Source organism: Octodon degus, unplaced genomic scaffold, assembly GCF_000260255.1.
Source record: "Octodon degus isolate 3935 unplaced genomic scaffold, OctDeg1.0 scaffold00024, whole genome shotgun sequence".
In the NCBI taxonomy this organism is placed as follows: domain Eukaryota; kingdom Metazoa; phylum Chordata; class Mammalia; order Rodentia; family Octodontidae; genus Octodon; species Octodon degus.
The window spans coordinates 16,143,708-16,163,442 of record NW_004524600.1 but is presented as its reverse complement, the minus strand read 5'-3'; positions in this window follow the sequence as shown (position 1 = coordinate 16,163,442).

Below are 19,735 nucleotides of genomic sequence, written 5' to 3'. Positions count from 1 at the left end.
TACTTTTTTTTTTCATTTATGAAGCCGTGTTTTCATCACTGCAAAGTTGTCAGTGAACTATGGCCCACCAGTGTGCCACTTCTAAAACATGATTTTACTATAGCATAGTTATTCCATTCATTTATACATTGTCTCTGATTAATTTTTGCTACAGGGCCGGGGTTTAATAACTGCAACCTGTGATCCATAAAGCCAAAATATTTGCCATAAAACAAAACAAAACAAAACAAAACAACTTGCCAGCTTTTATAGAGTCAGTCCAACACCAGAGACTGAAGTAAAGCATATTTCAATGGGGGTGGGGTGGTCAATGTTATGACCCTTCTACTCTCCTCCCTCCCTCTGTCACTGAGGATATTGCCTGTTGACAGTGCATGACTTCATCTTCCATGGGTCATAGTTCTGCTTGTAGGGAAACGTCTGTCCTACCTTGTGTCCCTTCCCAGTGGATAACGTATAGCCAGTACCTGGCTGATGTAGACTGCTCCCATCCAATTCAGAGCAACACTCAAAAACTAGTAAACTATTTAAGTCATTAGTTTGCTCTCAATTTTCAATGTTGGACATGTTGAGGTATTATAAATGCTTTTGTTTTCATGCTTTAGTGTAGAAAAAAATTAATGGTTACTTTTTTTAGCAAGATATTATACTGTAACTGATTCTTAACTTCAGGATGTACTGAATCCATGTTTTGTGTTATTGAAATACATAACATTCCTTTCATTTTAAAATGTTTCTAGCATTAAACATTTGTGAAATAATCAGTCTGATGTGCATAAACTTCAGATTTCTGAATTAAAATTTCATGCTAAATTGGTGAGCTATCATTAGAATTTTCCTTTGTTAGTCCCTTGGTGACATGTTACAGGGGAAATTCATTGCCTTGAATAATAAGTAGCTTGAGGCAATTTAGATTTTGAAATGATCGATGTCTTTTCCTGTTGTGAACACCCACTACTATATCTAAAACACCTTTGCTCCCTTTTATAAGAAAATTTTAATGTCCATTTTCTATTAATTTGTACTTTAAAAATATTTGCATGTCCTAATTTATTTTTAAAACATTAGTTTACATTTTCTCATGTAGATGTAACTGGTATAATATGAAACCACCTGTGAATTTTTATATTACTATATCATATGCTATGGTTGAGTTTTTATGAGTCATACAAATGAAAACTTGTAAACCATATTATATTTTCTGATACTTTCAGAATGAATTATTTTTATACATTTATATGTTAGGGATATGTAAAATTTAAGGTGGAAAGAATCTCTGAATGGATGGCTTGTTGATCTTTAGTGACCTTACCATCTCAACTGTTATTGTACATAAAAGTTTAAAAAATAGACATGAATGCAAGTCAATCCCAGTATTCACGTTGCTGCTACTGGGATGCAAATGATTTGACATCAATTTATGACTATAAATTTTCGTAACAGATTTTAGATTATGTATGCTATGTGTTGGACTTCTTAAATTCATCTTTCCTATTTAAAATGTGAGAACAGTTGTGTTTTCTGAAAAATAATTTGTGAAAAACATTAGCTTACCAAAATGTCTAACCTCCTGGTTGTCTAAAAACAGAGGGATGGGGGAGAAAAGGAAGTGATAGAGGTGATTCCATACACAGACACACAAAAGAACCTCAGCCTTGACCCATGATTGTCATAAATGTGACAAAGATATTTATTTAACAGCCTGTTTTTCTAAATTTATTTAATTTGATATTTTTATTTTTGTGCTGGGAATTGAATTCAGAACCTTGAACCAGGTATCAGGTACCATGATGCTGAACAATATCCCAGCCCTAAATTTTACTTTATAAATTTTACTTTAAAGAGAGGGGAAAAAAAGACAATAAAAACAATGGTACAGAATTTCAAAAGAAGATAACAGGAAACTAACAATGGTTATTAATAGTGTGCATTTTTATCTTCAAAGTAGTTGCTCATATTAGCAGATATAGACATGCAAAATAGATGAACAGTACGAGCACAAATCATTCCTTTCAATGAACTAAAAGAAATTAATAGAATAATTATCTTAGGTTATATATATATATATATATATATATGCATGTATACTTATATATTTACTTTTTTAATTTGAAGAGAATAAAAAATGACCATAAAACAATACAGAATTTCAAAACAAGATGATAGGAGCAGTTTCTTTTCTTTTCACAATGTCTATTGTACCTTTTATCTTACTTACTTTTTTAGTTTCTTGCACTAGGGAACAGTACAGCGTTTACACATGTGAGTTTACACACTGTTTCGCTTATGAGTATAATCTATAGTTGCATTTATTTACCTATAAAAGCCCTGACCTTGGTTTTTTTTATGTATTTAGTACAGGGTCTATAGGGTCTCACTATACAGATCAGACTCATAGTGATCATTCCTGTTTTTCAGCCTCCCAAGAGCTGGAATTACAGATGCACGCCACCATGCCCAGTCTCAGTCGCCGTCTCGGTGCACCCCGGAGGCAGGGCCAGCATGGCAGGCTGGGGATCAAACCTCTGACCCCTGCATCTGCCTAAGTACGCATTTTAATCCGCTGAGCTATCTTGGCAGCCTTGGATCTTGTTTTTGTTTATAGCTGAGTAGTAGTTCATTGTATAAAAAAACCCCACACTTTTTTTTTAAAATCCATTCCTCAGTTAATGGACACTTCTGTTGTTTTCAAGATTTAGCTGTTATAAATTGTGCTCTATAAACATATGTACACATATGACTCTGTGGTATGATGATTTCATTTCTTCTGGGAAAATAGCCAGAAGGTGAATCCCAATCCTAGTATCTAATTTCTGAGGAATCTTCGCACTGATTTCCAAAGTAGTTACATCAGTGGTGGAGAAGGGTTCCTTTTCCCTACAGCCTCACTAGCATTGCTTTGTGGTTGATTTTTTTTTTATGATAGCCATTCTTTCTGGAGTGAGATAGAATCTCAGTGTTGTTTTAATTTTCATTTCTCGAATGCCCAAGGATGTTGAACAGTTTTTCATATGTTTATTTTACATTTGTAACTTTTCATCTGAGAAATGTGTGTGCATTTATCTCAGATGCTCATGGTTTGATTGGGTCTTTGTATGGGGGCTTGGTTTTTAAAAATTCTTTGTATGTTCTAAGTAGAAGTAGTTTGTTTGAGGGACAGTTAGCTAAAAGTTTTTTCAGCTCATGGGTTTTCCTTTCACTCTGGTGCTGATTTCTGTTGATGTGCAAACAATTTTTAATAAGATGAGATCACAATTGTTGATTCTTTGAAGTATTTCCTCTGTAGTATAGATTTGGTTTATGAAATTTCTGCTCACCTCAATGTCTTCAGGATTTCTACCTACTTTCTCTCCTAGTAGATTTAGTGTTTTGGCTTTAACATTTAGATGTTTGATCCATTTTGACTTTAATTTAGGGCATGGAGATAGACATGGATCTAGTTTTAGCCTTCAGTATGTAGAAAGATAGCTTTTCCAGAACCATTTATTAAACAGGCTATCTTTCTTCCAGTGAACATGTTTGGCCTCTTGGTCAAAAATAAAGTGGCTGAGTGTGTTTTTAGCTGTGTCTGCATTTTCTAATCTGTTCCATTAATTCTCATGTCTGTTATTTTTTGCCAGTACCATGCTGTTTCTTACAGTAATTTTGTAATATAATTTCTTTCTTTTTCTTTTTTTCCCCTTTTTATGTAGTATAATTTCAAGTCAGGGATTGTGATGCCTCTTGACTTGTTTTTGTTGTCCAGTGCTCTGTTTGGTATTCTGGGTCTCTTTTAATTGCACATGAATTTTCAGAATGTTTTCTCTAGACTTGTGAGGTATACTAATGGTAATTTTTTATTTTTTTTTTGCTAATGATATTTTGATTGGGATTATACTAAATCTGAGCAATAGTTTTGGGAGTGTTTCTATTTTCACAATGATGGTTTCTCCTATCCATGTTCAAGTAAATTTATTTTTAAGGATTTTTTTTTTCTCCGAATGCCTTCAGGGCAGGTTTGGCTGGCTTCAGTTGTGGGGATCAAACCACAGCAACCTGAGCGTGACTGCTTTGTTGAAGCAGCCACTTAAAGAACTGAGCTAAGGGGCAGGCCCCCAAGGAAATTTATTTTTAATGCTAAAATTATTCAAATTCTTCTCTTCTCTGGCAATGTCACTGCAGGTTATATTCAGGGGAGCAAATTTGTATCAGTCTTTTAACCTCTATAGAATGCTTTGCAACTGTCTATACTGGCTTAAGTGAAACTTTTCTGGTTCCTAATTGGGCTCTTTATGCTGAGAAAGCTCTGGGCTTGAAAAGGGACATGAGAATCAAGCATGGGAATTGTATCCATGGATGAGTTCCATTAAACAGTACCGTATTTGCACATGCAGAGTGGGATTGGCTTCAATATTTTAGCTATGTTAATCTTTCATAATTAACATTTTTCATTTCATTTTTGTAATTCACAAGGTAACATTTAAGGCATTTCTTTTTAACTTTTATGATAATCATTTAATGTTGTCAGATATTTGGAAGTTTTCAAATTTGGTAAGGGAACTTATTTTACTTGCACACTGTACATAAGAAAATATGCAATGTGAGCATTGGTCTATTTCCCTAATAGACCTTATAAATACTTCCCAAAGCCCTTATAAATACTTTTATATAATTTCTAATTTATTATTATTTTGTTATTTCAGGAAGTCTACAGAAAGATAGTGAGCATCCATGAGAGAAGCTTCTTATATAAACCATTTTTGTTTTTTAAAGGAATATTTGGGGCCAGGGAGATAGGGGCCTGAGTTCAATCCCTGATTCCACACACACACACACACACACACACACACACACACACACCTTTCCATCCATGTAATGGATCAACTCACATTTGGGGCCGGGGAGATAGCTCAGTAGGATAAGCGCTTGAATGGCAAACACAAGGATCTGAGTTCAATCCCCGCTTCCGCCAAAAAAAAAAAAAAAAAGAAGAATATTTATTTTATAAATTTCATGAACAGTCAAATGTCAGTAATCTCAGTACTTCCCCACATAAATACTTCATATGCTTTGTGAATCTCAAAATAGTTCTAGCAAAATTAGAATTTTGAACCACCAACTCCATTTTCATTAATAAAATCTTCATATGCTACATTCAGTGTGCATGATTCAATCCATATTCAGGACTGAAACATAAATATGACTTCAATCTATAAAAATAGCCCCTCTATTTTTATGGCAATGAGAGGAAAATGTAAAAGAGATTCCAAGCCATCTAATGTAACAAATTTCTTTCAAGTAAAATTACATATTTCAGCCTTTCAAAATGTTAAGCTGAGTTGAACCTAGAAGTACCAGGTGCCTTGGATCATAAATTCACATGTGACATTTTAAAGCTTTTGAAAAAAAAATAAAACTGAAAATGCCTTTGTATAATGCATTCAATTCTATACAATGGTTTACATCAAGTATTTTATGTAATTTTTGTTATTATCCTATGGAATGACTAAGGCAAATATGGCTTCATAATATTTTCTTTTTCAGAGTAAAGCCCTTTTAATCTAATTGACTATATAGGTAAATTTTACAGATCACTTTTCTGCTCTGACATTCACTGCTCTAGTTACTGCACCTATGTTTAAATAGCATGAATGAAAATAAATCCAGGAGAGAGCATCCTATTGTCATTCTTTTGTTACTGTGATTTGGTTTTATCTTTGCAGCAGTTGACTTGAAACAGATTTCAGAAAGATAATTGCTCAGGAGGTGGCGCTAAAGAGACATACAACGTTGAGCTGTCAAATCCTATTGCCAGAGAAGATTTATTATAAAGTTTAAGACTAAGGATATTGGAGGTAAATACGGCCTGATTGTATTGTCTCTCATTTGGGAAGAGATTATGTCACATCAAATGACTTTAGATATTTATTCAATCTCCTCTTTATACCAAATCTGAACATATGCTTATTTTTACTTGTGTACTTCATAACATTTTTAAAATAAAGCATCTTCTCCTGCTGCAAATAAATCTGATGATTTTCCCGCATGAGGTACCTTCCATGTTCCTGAAAGAGGAATAAAACTAGATTATTTTGGGTGATTTATCAAAAATGAAATAAGGAATTGAAATGATAGTCTTGGGAACTATTAACTACTAAGAAATTATAGTCTTGCTTATCTTTGCGACATACCAAAAATATTATTTATCAGTTTCCTATCCAGAGAAGGTGATCCATATGGAAATTAATTTTTTATTGTATTGCACATTCAGTATGACAAATGTATATACTGTGGCAATTGGGTAGACTTGTTAGAATGAGAAAATGCTAATAGAAAAGAAGGATTCGACCATCCTGTCAATTTAAAGTTAAACTACGAATAACGCATTCCACTCTTAGTTAAAAGGTACATTGGTGGCTCCTGAGCAAGTTGAGAGTTGTCTTCCCAAGACAGAGTTGCATTTTATTTTATTGATTTTATTATTTTATTTCTTGTCTCTTGTTTTCCTTTATTACCACTTTCTAAAAAAAAAAAAAACAAAAAGCAAAAAAAACAACCAAGCATTTACTTGAGAGACAGTATGGCAGTAATTGGTATGACATGACAAGCAGTATGTATTTAGAAGACTAGAATGACAGGCATTCAAACAAGCATGGCCCTAGTATTACACATTGCTGTCTTCACTGGAGTTGCTTAGTTCACAGGTATCAGCATGTATAGTTAGTCAGGGTGAGAATCCTACCTTAATTACCTTAAACATCTTGTGCATATAAATGTTTGGTTTTGCCCCTATCATGTCTCCTCACCCTCTCTTGGTTGTCTAATCCTTTTTTTTTTTTTTGTGGAACTGGGGATTGAACTCAGGCCCTTGTGCTTGCAAGGGAAGCACTTATTCTACTGAGCCATCTCCCCGGCCTTGTCTAATCCTTAAGTTCTTGCTTTCCTTTTAATTGTATTATATCTTTTTATTTTTATTTCTTTTTTTGAGTTCTTATGCTAGGGAGACTATATAATATTTACACATGTGTGTCTGGTTTATTTCACTTATGAGTATATCTTCAAGTGGCACCCACTTAAATACAAAGGCTTCGAGTTTATCATTCTTTATAGCTGAGTAATACTCCATTGTATAAAAATGCCACATCTTTTTCATCCATAAAAACATAATAATGCTTGTTCTCTAAGGTCACAATTCTACATGATTCAAACAAGGTCAACATTACTGGGATTTTGTTTTACACTTTCAATTTTCTTCCAAAAAAATCTCTAATTTGAATAAATCAACTTGTTTCATGTTTTTATCATCCTATTTCAAGCTATATTGGAATGGTTGCCTCTATATGAATAATATTTAAATGACAATATATTTATTTTTTCACAACTGGTATTAACAAATAGTAAACTCATAGAAGCCATATTATTTAAGCAAAGTAAATTTGCTTGGGATGGTGAGATAGCTCAGTTGACTAAGCTATTGCTTTAGAAAGCTTAGGGACCAGGGTTTGACACCCAGTTCCACATGTCTCACAGACCCCATGCATGCCTGTACTCCCCGCTCTGGGGTGGCTGAAAACAGGAGGAGCACTCTGAGTCTCAGCTGTTTAGTGAGACCCTGTACCAAATACATAAATGGAAAAAAAGTAAATTTGCTTCTTAGGAAATAATTTAATTTTGTTCAACACATTGAAATTCTGTTTGTTTTCATGACCTCTTCCTAGCAGTAATGACCTCTAAGGTACCATATAGCAGTATAAACTAAAGGGCATGTCTCAGTGCGGCCAAGGCACAAATGTCTCTTGAGGGACTGCATAGATATTTTGGCACTTGGCAGGATTAAATTGAAGTGTTTTTCCCAGTGGGAGAAATCTTCTAAGGCAGCTAGCAACTTCTCAGTGGGATTATCTGAATATATATATATATATATATATATATATATATATATATTTCCAGTCTCCACAAGTTCCATAACTGGAGTTGACTTATTTTGATCAATGCAGGTGGTCAAAACTGTCAGGGAGGCAGACAGAAAATTACATTCCCCTCTTAGAAACTTCCATAACTTAAAGATGTCCATTTTATATAAATGCATTTGACAATGAACATGATACACTAAGGCATTCGAGCAGTTAATCCTTCTTCCTCGTCTGCTTTCTTCTTCTTCCTCTTAAACATTTTACTGGCATGTAGTTCATATTCATGCCATTCACCTTTCAGAGCTGCACAAATGAGTAGTTTTATTGTATATCTACATAGCTGTGCGGACACCACCACCATCAATTTTTAGATAATTTACTCTTTCCAAAAAGCAAAACAAACAAACAAACAAAAAAAACAAACTCCCCCCCCAAAAAAGAAAAAAACCAAAAAACCCTCCACACCATTAGAACTTACCCCATTTTCTCTCATTTCTCCTTTACCCTCTTCCTCCTAGGCAACAACTAATCTGTATTCTACTTTAACATTTTACATTCCTTTAATAATTCTTTTGTACTCTTTGTGTTATTTAGTGGTCGCTGTAAGGCTTCCCGTACACGTCTTATCAGGATCTACTTCAGACTTATAGTAACAATTTCAGTGAGATATAAACCCATTAATCTTACATAGCTTCCCTCCTTCCTCCTTGTTGTGTTGATATTATAGACATGACATTTGTATGTGCTACAATCCCAACCAATCGGTACTGTAGCTTTTGTTTACTTTATGTAACTTGTGATTTCAAAGAAGTTGAGAAAAGAAATGTTTATAGTTTTTTATATTGATCATCATACTTACTATTTCAGGTTTCCTTTATTTGTTCTTGGGCATGTTCTTCATTTGTGCTTGTGTGCTTGTGGATTCTGCAATTTTTCCATGGATTCTTCTGGTGCCTTTGGCTTACCATCACATAGTTCAGCTTTACCCACAAACTGCGTGTTTATTGTTAGATATTATTACATTCTTATGTGTGATATTCCCAACAACATAATTATATACATATTTTTACATAGTTTCCTGAAAATCATAGAGAAAAATTTCTAATTTTTCTGTGAATTATATTATCGTATTTACCACTGTTCTTTAATTTTTCTGTGGATTTGAATTTCTTTCACTTGCTTTCTGCCTGAAGAACATCCTTTTCTATTTCTTGTAGAATGAGTCTGATAAGAAAAGGATTCTCACAGCTTTTGCTTATTTGACAATGCACTTGCCTTCCTTTTTGAAGGATAGCCTTGCTAGTTATAAGGTTCTTGGTTGACAGTATTTTTATTCACTGATGTGAATATGTCACTCCATTGGAGTAATTTTGTGCTATTGTTTGTAATAGATGTCAGTTATTAACCATGCTGAGGTTCCCTTGTATTTGATAAATGATTTTTCTCTTGTTACTTTCAGTATTTTATTTTTTTCTGTCTTTGAAAAGTTTTTCTAAATGTCTGGATGTAAATTTCTTTGTTTTTCCTATTAAGAATTCTTTGAATTTCTTCAATGTGTATTGAAAGTTTTAGTCAAATTTGGAGGGTTTTCAACCATTTCAAAATATTTTATATGCCCCTTACCATTTGTCCTCTACTTCTGGGACTTCTAACTTGCATATATTGTTATACCATATTATTTCCCACCTTTGTCTGAGTCTGTATTCATTTTTCTTCTCTAGTCTTCAGGTTGAAAATCTCTATCAACCTGTCTTCAATTTGATTGACTTTCTGCCAGTTCAAATCTAGTTTTGAGGGTTCTCTTGAATATTTCTTTCCAATTATTGTACCTTTCAACCTTAGAATTTCCACTGAGTTATTTACGAAGTAAATATCTCTTTATTGATAGTGTATATTTGTTGAAACAGTGTTATCAGATCTTCTTTTACTTTTTAAACTATAGAGTCTTCTATTTCTCAGAATGCATTTCTAATAGCTATTTTGAAATCTTTGCTAAGTTGGTTATTGAATCCTTGAGAAGACACTTTCTGCCACGTACTTTTTCCTGTGTTTGGGTTACATTTTCTTGTTTCTTTTTACATTTCCTAATTTTATACTGATAGTGGTATATTGTACATAGTGTATTTTAGCACCCTGTATACTGAGCTTCCCTCCAAATTTCTTGTTTACTTGTGTGCTTGCTAAGTAGGTTGGACTCTCACATTGATATTTGCCTTCCTACAGTGCCATTCACAGGGGAGGCTTCAAATATGTGCATAATCACCCTGGGATAAAGTGATTTCAGCAGTATTCTTTTTGATCTTCCCTTTCCCCATCTCTTTATTAATCTGTCTGCCCCTGTAAGTATCACATCCAGCTGTTCACCCACAGTAATTGCTGCCCAATTGCTCTATTGTTTTTAATATTACCTTGGAGGCATTAATTACTTCACAGTATGATTCAATTACAATCAGACTCCTTTGTAAGGCTGGTCTTTGAGGCCACTCTTAGAGCTTTATTCTATGCTCAGTAGGGCTCCTAGCTGTCTCTTTCTCTGGTTCTATCTGGTAAAGTTGGGACGGGTTTACAATCTAGTTTACTGTTCTTATGGAACTACAAACTTGCTTTTAATTTCTTGCCACTATGTTTTTTTTTTATTGTTTTCAAGAGTGTTCTTCAGTTTAAATGTCTGCACACTCTGTTCCAAATAAATTAATTCCATGGAGAGAAATTTGGAGATCTCTTCTTTCATTCTGTTTCTCTACCACCACCACCACCACCACCACCACCAGGGAAAACCTCTGCCACTACTCTGAAGATGAGGAAAAACACTTGCTTTTTCAGAGTGAGATGAGTTTTACAAGTGGAGCACTGTGGAAGCCTAAGTCTCCCCAGCTCAACCCTTTCAGCATGGAATGTCTCTGTTTCAAAAGAGCTTGGGTGAGGACCACTGGGTCCCCATTGTGTGTAGCCAGCAGCACCAGAGGTGAAACTTCTGCTTAACTAGTGGGGACCGAGGTAAGGGACTCCAGCCCACTCAACTTCCTTTTCCTGGGGAAAAACTGTAGCACTTGACTAGGAGCTGGAAGGAAAGGTATTCCTGTGTTCTGGAAGCTCACATAAGGAGAGAAGCTTCTATAGTGTTGGTCTGGGATATGAGTGATAGAGGAAGTGGGCTGAGTTTCAGATGCCACCGACTTGACTGGTTTTATTGAGATTTAGTGAGTAATCATGAATGTTTCTTCACTTGCTATAGGCAATTTGGACAATTCCTAGAGCCATTAAATGGTTATGTGTTTGTGTGACACTCACCAATTATGGATGTTTCACTTGCATGACTGCGTGGCTTTTTATTCCATTATTCCAGAAGTTGTCTTCTCATTCTGGAATGCTGCTACTCCTAGTGGAATGTCCTGTTTAATTTAGAGTACAAACTCCTTCCCACTGTTTTGTTTATTCACAGTGCCACAAGATTTCTTCCATTTGCAACACAGATTTATCAGACCAACAAGCTTGCCAACATTTGTCTTCTTTCTAGGATATAATCATGAAGCATCAGTCTTGCAAGAAGCATCTTTATTTTCTTTCATTAAAGCCAAATTTTGGCTTTATTTTTTATACTTTGTGTTTATGCTTTTCTGCTGGATGGTTAAAACCAAGGTAAAGCAAGACCAATATAACAAAAAATGGAACTTTTGTATCTGACAAGGTCGGTCAAATAGCCTCAGGATTCACCCTGAGACTCTGTATAGCAGTTAGTCAACAACTTCTGACATTGCCAGTCCAGTGGATAACACACTACTATTATGGTCTACTGGACTATATTGGACTATTTTGCTGAATTCATGCACCTACAATATTTGAATGGCAATGGAATACCCATTTCTGCCAAAACTGAACAAAAAAGGGGGAATAAATGAAGGAGCATTTTGTAGTAAAAAAGATGTATCTGTATATACAAGTTAGAATAGATATACAGCTACTTCCTTTTAGTTCAATAAAAAGAAAGATTTGTACTAATAGTGTTTAGACACGATATCATGTCTGCATCTTGTATTATGAATAGCTACTATGAAGACAACAATATGTAATGTGTTAATTATTGTAGCTGTCTTACTAACCTGTTTTGAAACGGTCTCATTGCTATTTCCTGCTCAATAAAATTAATTTTAAAAAAGCCAAATTCTGTCTTAATATTTCCATTAATATTTTATTTCCAGTAATGGTCTCTTTGATTCGGTAGTACAACCTTGTTTCATCTACTATCTATAGTATCCAATTTGTGCTATCTTCCAGATGCAATTAGAAAAAAAAAATTATTGGGCTTCCCAAGGCAAAGTTATGTACTACTTGTTTTCCTTACATATATCTTTATGTGAACTGCAGGGTTTTCTATAGGCCACCAGAATGATAACTGTCAGGATTCCTAGTACTGGAGCACATTTGTGACTCCTGTGTCTGCTTGCTGATACTGTTTTGACTAGTAAAGTTCAGAACAGCCAGTGATTCCATTATCCATTAATGGCTTCCTTTGTTATCAATATTCTCTGTTGGAGTGGTGCATTCATTACAATGGATAGACTTAAGTCAACAGTTTACAACCACTCAAAGCCCATAGTTTTCATTAGGATTCACTTCTGGTACTGTATGCAGATGATGTGATTCTTTTCACAGCAGACCCAAAAAACCACCGGTGCAAGACGCTTAGAAGTGGTAAATTCAGCAAAGAAACAAAATCAGTGCACAAAAAGTCAATGACATTCTTGTACAATAAAAATGAATCCATCAAGAAAGAAATCAGAAAGAAAAGCCCACTCACAGTAGCTTCAATAAATTAAACATCTAGCAATTAGCCTATAGACCTTTGTTATGAAAATTGCAGCTCTGAAAAAGAGTGCAGATGACATTTTAGAAAATGAAAGACTAGGATAGGCAGAACCAGCATTGTCAAAATGGTCATATGACAAAAAATATAAATTTAATATAATTCTAATCAGATTACTAACAGAATTCTTCACAGAACTAAAAAATAATGGAATTTATATGGAAGCAGAAGAGACACAAAATAGTAATTCTGAGGGATAAGAATCACAATTCCAGATTTCAAGTTATAGATTCCAGATTACACCTCCACAGTTATAAAAGCAGCATGGTTTGTGAACAAAAGCAGACATTATAGCTCAAGAGAACAGAACTGAGGAAACACCCCTGTGAACATTCAACCACCTGATTTTGACAAAGGACCCAAGCCACGCTGGAGTCCTCTTTCGCAAAAGATAGCCTCTTTCGCAAATGGTGCTGGGAAACCTAGTTTTAGGTGTGCAGAAGAATGAATAAAATGCCATTTCATCAACTCAAAATGTACTGAAAACTTGGATAGAAAACGGAAGCAAAGAATTTACTGTAAGATAACACAGGTAAAACTCATGAAGATATAGGCATAATCAAGGACTTCTGACCAGAATTCCAACAGCACAGGAAATAAAACCAAGAATTAAAACTGGGATTTTATCAATTTAAAAAGTTTCTGTACAGCAAATATAATGCAAGAATTGTGAAGAGACAACCTACAGAATAGGAAAAAATTTTTGCTGGCTGCTTTCAGACAGGAGACTAAAATATCTAGAAGATACAAAGACCTCAAAAAAACTAGACCCGCAAAATATAAGAAGATCCAGTCATATATGGCCAATTAGAATAAATGGACAGCTCACAAATTAAGAAGTTCTAATGGCCAGGCACTAAGAATACATGAAAAATGTTTTGCATTGTTGGCCATTCATACAAATCAAAGCAACCCTGAGATTTCGTCTTACTGTAGCAAGAATGGTCATCATAAAGAACTCAATAACAGAATATGTTAGAGAAATTATAGGGAAAATACAAAACATCCACACTCTTGGTAGGAAAGCAAACTAGGACAACTATGGAAATAAGTACAGAGATTTCTCAAATAACTGAATTTTGCATAAACTTATAATCATATTTATTCATTCTAGGTAATTTTATTGACCTAAAGATCCTTTGTGCTTCATTTATTCATCCTCCTTCAAGTACTCATTTTTATTGTCTCCTTGGTTTCTTCTTTTGATAATTCATATATTTGGGTAATCTATCTATCTATCTATCTGTCTGTCTGTCTGTCTGTCTGTCTGTCTGTCTATGTTTCAGATAGTTTTGGCTCACTTTGTTTGATGTGCTTAAATTTTTCCCATGTCTTTTCATGGCTTGATAGTGTATTTCTTCATAGTACTGAATAATATTCCTTTGATTATTTTACCATGATTTATCCATTTGTCTGTTAAAAGACATTTTTTTGGCTTTCATGTTTTGACAATTACAATTAAGGGTGCCATATACACCTATGTGAAGATTTTATGTGAATATTTGTCTAGAACAGCTCATTTCTAAGATATAAGAATTGGTCCAAAGAGTAAAGAGACTAAAGAGAGGAGGACAAATCCAGAATTGTGCGATGATACCTTTTTTTTTGTGTGTGTGATGATATTTTGTTGAGTGACATATTAATTGAAACATGTTCCTTAGTATTAGCTACACCACTTTGATTCTCACAATTTGAGTCCTGTAGAGGTGCATTTAAATGAATTACGAGAAAAATGACTTAGCTACTTTTCTTTTTTGCTGAAAGAAAATACTCAACAATCATAGTTAAAGGAGAAAATGTTTATTCAGCTCTCAGTTTGTAGAGATTTCAGCTCATAGTTGGCTGGCTCCCAGGCGGGGTGGCATGGTGCAGGGGCATCACAGAAAAGAAACATTTCCTGGTAGGCAGAAGATAGCAACCACAAACAAGTGAAAAGCTACAAGTAACTAGAAGCAATCTTTTTTCTATCCCTTATACTGTATCCAGCATCCTTAAACCTAGCACCCTTAATCTTAGCATTGTATCATGAATCAGTCACACATTCTAGATTCAGCCACCTCTTAAAAGTCCCATGAGGCTTTGGGGAAACACAAATCTAGACACAAGCTGTTATAGTGACTTCATTGTAGTTGGAATTTACCTGATTTATCTTTTTTTTTTTTTGTGGAACCAAGGATTTAACTCAGGCCCTTGCGCTTGCCAGGGAAGCACTTACTTCTACTGACTCATTTCCCCAGCCCCCTGATTTATCTTAAGCTAACATCAGTGACAAGCTAAATCCTGGAGAGATAGTTTCACTGCAAAGCTCCACATACCAGTATAATGGTCTAGACTTTTTAAAGTTTGCTGGGAAACTAAACAGAAAATATTACTAGGATAATTATGGGAGCAATCATGGTGATTATGAATCAAAGTGGTTGCAGTCATGTCAAACATATTCATTCAACATACATTCTCAACTCTTTTGGATAAATACTAGGGATGGAAATGCTCGATCACAAAGTAGGAATATGTTTAGTTTTCCTAGAAACTGCCAGACTGTCTTCTACATTTTGAACTCCTATGATCAATAAATGAGAATTCTTTGTTCCAAACCTCCTCACATTGATACTCTCAATAATTTGGATTTCAGCTACTCTAATAGATGTAGACTGGTAGCACATTGTTGTCTTGAAATTTTTTTTTTTTTTGGTAACAGTGACATGTAGATGTATAATTTTGTGTGGCCAGCTCAGCTTTCCCTGGGGGCATGGCTGGCATGGCATATGGTTTCTGGTGAGTTATCTGCAAAGTTTTTATATTTTTCATTGGATTGTTTGTTTTTCATTGTTGAGTTTTTATCTATCTATCTATCTATCTATCTATCTATCTATCTATCTATCTATCTATTTATTGGCAGAACCGGGGATTGAACTCAGGCCCTTGTACTTGCCAGGGAAGCGCTTATTCCACTAAGCCATCCCCCTGACCCCCTTCAGTTTTAATAGTCTCTTGTATATTTTGGATCTCCTGAGTGAGTTCTTGTAATATTTGGTGTATCTTGAATTACAGATCCAAGTTTGTGGCCTGTGTTTGCATTCTCCTGACAGGCTTTTTCAGAGCAGAAAATCTGGTAGGTTTTTTTTTTTTTTAAATTTATGTGTGTGTGTGTGTGTGTGTGTGTGTGTGTGTGTGTGTGGCCAGCTCAGCCCACCAGGGGGTGGGGCTGGCTGGCATGTGGTGCTGGGGAATTGAACCGCAGTCCCTGTGCTTTGCTAAGCTTGTTCTAAGTAGGTGCTTTAGACCACTGAGCCATCTCACCAGCCCCTTCTGGTAGTTTTTTTACAGCATAAGTTTTACTTTTTGAGTAAGTTAGTAAGAACAGGTTGACGATTATTTTTTCATAAATTGTTTTTGATGTTATATCTAAGAAGATATCATCAACCTGATGCTATCTCCTACATAATGAATGTTCTAAGATGTGGTACATTTAGGTCTGTGATGCACTTTGAATTAGTTTTTGTCTATAGTGTAAAATTTGTGCCCAGATTGTGATAACAGCAATGATGATGATTTTCATTGGGCTCTCTAGTTCTGTCACCATTTGTTGAAAAGCCTACCTTTGTTTCATCGCATTTACTCTTTTGTCAAAGGTTAGTTGTCGAAATTTATGGGGTTCTACTTTTGTGATTTCTGTTCTGTTCCATTGACCCATTGTCCTGTATGCTTACCCACATTTTTTTTTTTTTTTTTTTTTTTTTTTTTTTTTTTTTTTTTTTTTTTGCCAGCTCAGCTTGCCTTGGGGGCATGGCTGACATGGCATGTGGTGTCAGGGATTGAACTGTGGTCCCTGCACTTGCCTAGGCTTGTCTATGTAAGTGTTTTAGACAGCTGTGCTCTTTAGGTGGCCCTATCCACATCATACAGTCTTGATTATGGTAGCTTTCTAGTATGATTTTAAGTGAAAAATGGTCAGTGCTGCAATTTTATTCTTTTCCATCAATGATGTTTTAGCTATTGTGGATCTCCTGCATCTCTAAGTAAATTTTATCAATTTGTTGATAAACATAATTTACCTTGCTGAGAATGTGATTGAAATTTCACTGAATGTGGAAAAATATACACCTTGAATCTTCCCATCCAGTGATGTGGAATATTGTCTCCATTAATTTCATTCTTCACCTTCCATTATTAGAGTTCTCTTCATAGAGCCCCTATAATTATTTTGCTACATTTGTACCTAAGTGTTTCATTTGGGGGCCTAACATTAGTGTTTTGATGTTTTTAAATTTCAAATTCAACCTATTCATTGATGCTATATAAGAAAATAACTGACTTTTCTAACACTAACTTTGTGTCTTGAAATATTGCTATAATTGCTTATTAGTTGTAGGAAGTCTTTTCTTGTTGTTAACTTTTTAAACTTTTTTTGCCAAATTTTTCCATCTGTCTTCCTTCCCAGTTTACTCATTTTCTTTCCTTATTGCATTGTCTAGGACTTCTAGCACAATGCTGAGAAGGAATGGCGAGAAATAGTATCCTCTTCTCTTTCTGGTCTCAGGTGAAAACTTCTAGCTCCACAATTTGATAAAAAGTTTTGAAGTTTCCTCTGCATGGAATTTGTTGAGCTTCCTAAATATAAGTTTTTTTTTTTTTTTTTTTTTTTTTAATGTGTTTGATACAGGGTCTACACGGTCTATAGGGTCTCACTATGTAGATCAGACTAGTAGTGATTTTCCTGTTTTCAGCCTCCCAAAAGCTGGGATTATAGGCCCATGCCACCATGTTCAGTCTTATTCATTGCCTCAGTGTGCCCCAGGGGTAGGACCAGCATGGCATGCCGGGGGATTCAACCTGGCCACTGTGCTCTAAGAAGGCGTGTTAGTCCACTGAGCTATCTGGCTGGCCCGGTATGAGGGTTCTTGCCTTCAAATAAATACAGAAAATTGGAGACATTATATCACTACTTTTTCTTTCTTTCTTTCTTTCTTTCTTTCTTTCTTTCTTTCTTTCTTTCTTTTTTTTTTTTTTGGCAGAACTGGGGATTGAACTCAGGACCTTGTGCTTGCCAGGCAAGCTTTTATTCTAGTGAGCCATCTCTCCGGCCCTGGAGACATATCTTCAAATATTTTTATCCTAGTATTTTATCTCATCATTTAGGAACCCAATTATTGGTATATTAGGCTACTTAAAATTTCCCACAATACAATGATATTTTATTAAAATTTCAAGTCTTTTTCTTTCTATATTTCATTTTAAATTGCTACAAAATCACTATCTTCTTTCTTTATGTATTTAGTGCAGGGTCTACAGGGTCTCGCTACACAGATCAGACTAGTAGTGATTTTCCTGTTTTCAGCCTCGTAAGTGCTGGGATTGTGGGAGTGCACCACCATGCCCAGTCTCAATCACCATCTCTTTGCGCCCTAGGGGTGGGGCCTGCATGGCACACTGGGGATTGAACTCTGGCCGCTGCACTCTGCCTAAACAGGTGCTTTAGTACCCTGAGCTATCTGGCTGACCCTTCTTCAATGTTTTATTTACTGTTATTTACATAAAAGTTGTTCGATCAGAACCTTTTCCTTCCATAGAAATTAAAATTAAAAATACTTCCTATGTCTGTCCTTAGTATACAAGTTGGTTTTACTCTTTCTGCTTCAGGAATAGAATAATTTTATTTAAAGGTATAACATTTTCATCTACTTATTATATAACCTATATTATTACTGGTTTAATAGATTTTTGTTTTTACTCTTAGCTGTAGTTTTGCTTTAAAGACGAGAACAGAAAAGCTTTTAGTCTGTCATTAAGTTTTTCTAACTACAGATACAATATCTTTCTGAATAACCTACATGATGTCCAGTGCATCAAAAGGTTTTACACATGGGTTATAGGAATATGATGATTTTTTTTCTTGTACTGGGGATCAAGCTTGGGACCATGACCATGTGCTTGCCAGGCAGGCACTTATGCGCTGAACTATATCCCCAGCATGATTTATTTAAATTACTGATTGATGACTGGGTTTTGTTTTTCTACATTCTTGCAATAGTTCCTTCATATGGTTTAATTTCCACATACACATATAAATAAGCACTTAGCTTACAATGTAACTTGGAACCATTTGTGAGTCTCCAGCATTCTCACTCTGCAGCTGTCTTTCTCAAATACTCTGCCATGCAAATCTCACACATCTCAGCCTCCCTGATGCTGAAGCTCCAACTCTGTAAGGCATAGTGACTTCCACGCTCTGTTTGGATTCTTTATCCTGCTCTCTGCCCCGGAAACTCTTTTTCTAAGCAGTTAGTTGGAATAACTGTACAGTTCATTTGATCTGTTTATTCATCTAAGTAATGACCATGCTGTGTTATATTGCTTTGAAAATCTGCAAACTGTTGTTTCAAAGTGAATCTTAGGGAAATCTAAGATGTTTCATAATCTTAGGGAATCTAGAGAATGTCTTAGGTGGCTTGACTTTTCCTTCCTAATAGCCTGAAGGAATATATTTTGGGGCAGATAAAGATCACAAAATCAATTTCAATGTAGTATGTCTTTTGTATTTTTTGTTTTTCATTATTTCCTGAATTCTTAAAAGAGAAATCATTGTTTCTTTGAACTATAATACATTAGCCAATACATTAAGTAATATATTTTGTAATACAGATTAAAGCACCTGCACATGAAGATCATAGAATCAATTTAAATTTCAATTTTCTCAAATTTCTTAAATGCTTCACAATTGGATATTTGCTAACTTATGCACTAATATTCATATCAACGAATTTAAGGGTCAGCCAGATAACTCAGTGGATTAAAGCACCTGCAAGCAGGAAGAGAGGCCTGGAGCTCGATCCCTGGGCCTGCTGTGCTGGCCCTGCCCCCGGGGTGCACTAAGCCAGCAATTGAGACTGGGTGTGGTAATCCCAGCTCTTGGGAGGCTGTAAACAGGCGGATCATTGTGAGTCTGATCTAGTAGTGAGACCCTGAACACCCTGTAGAC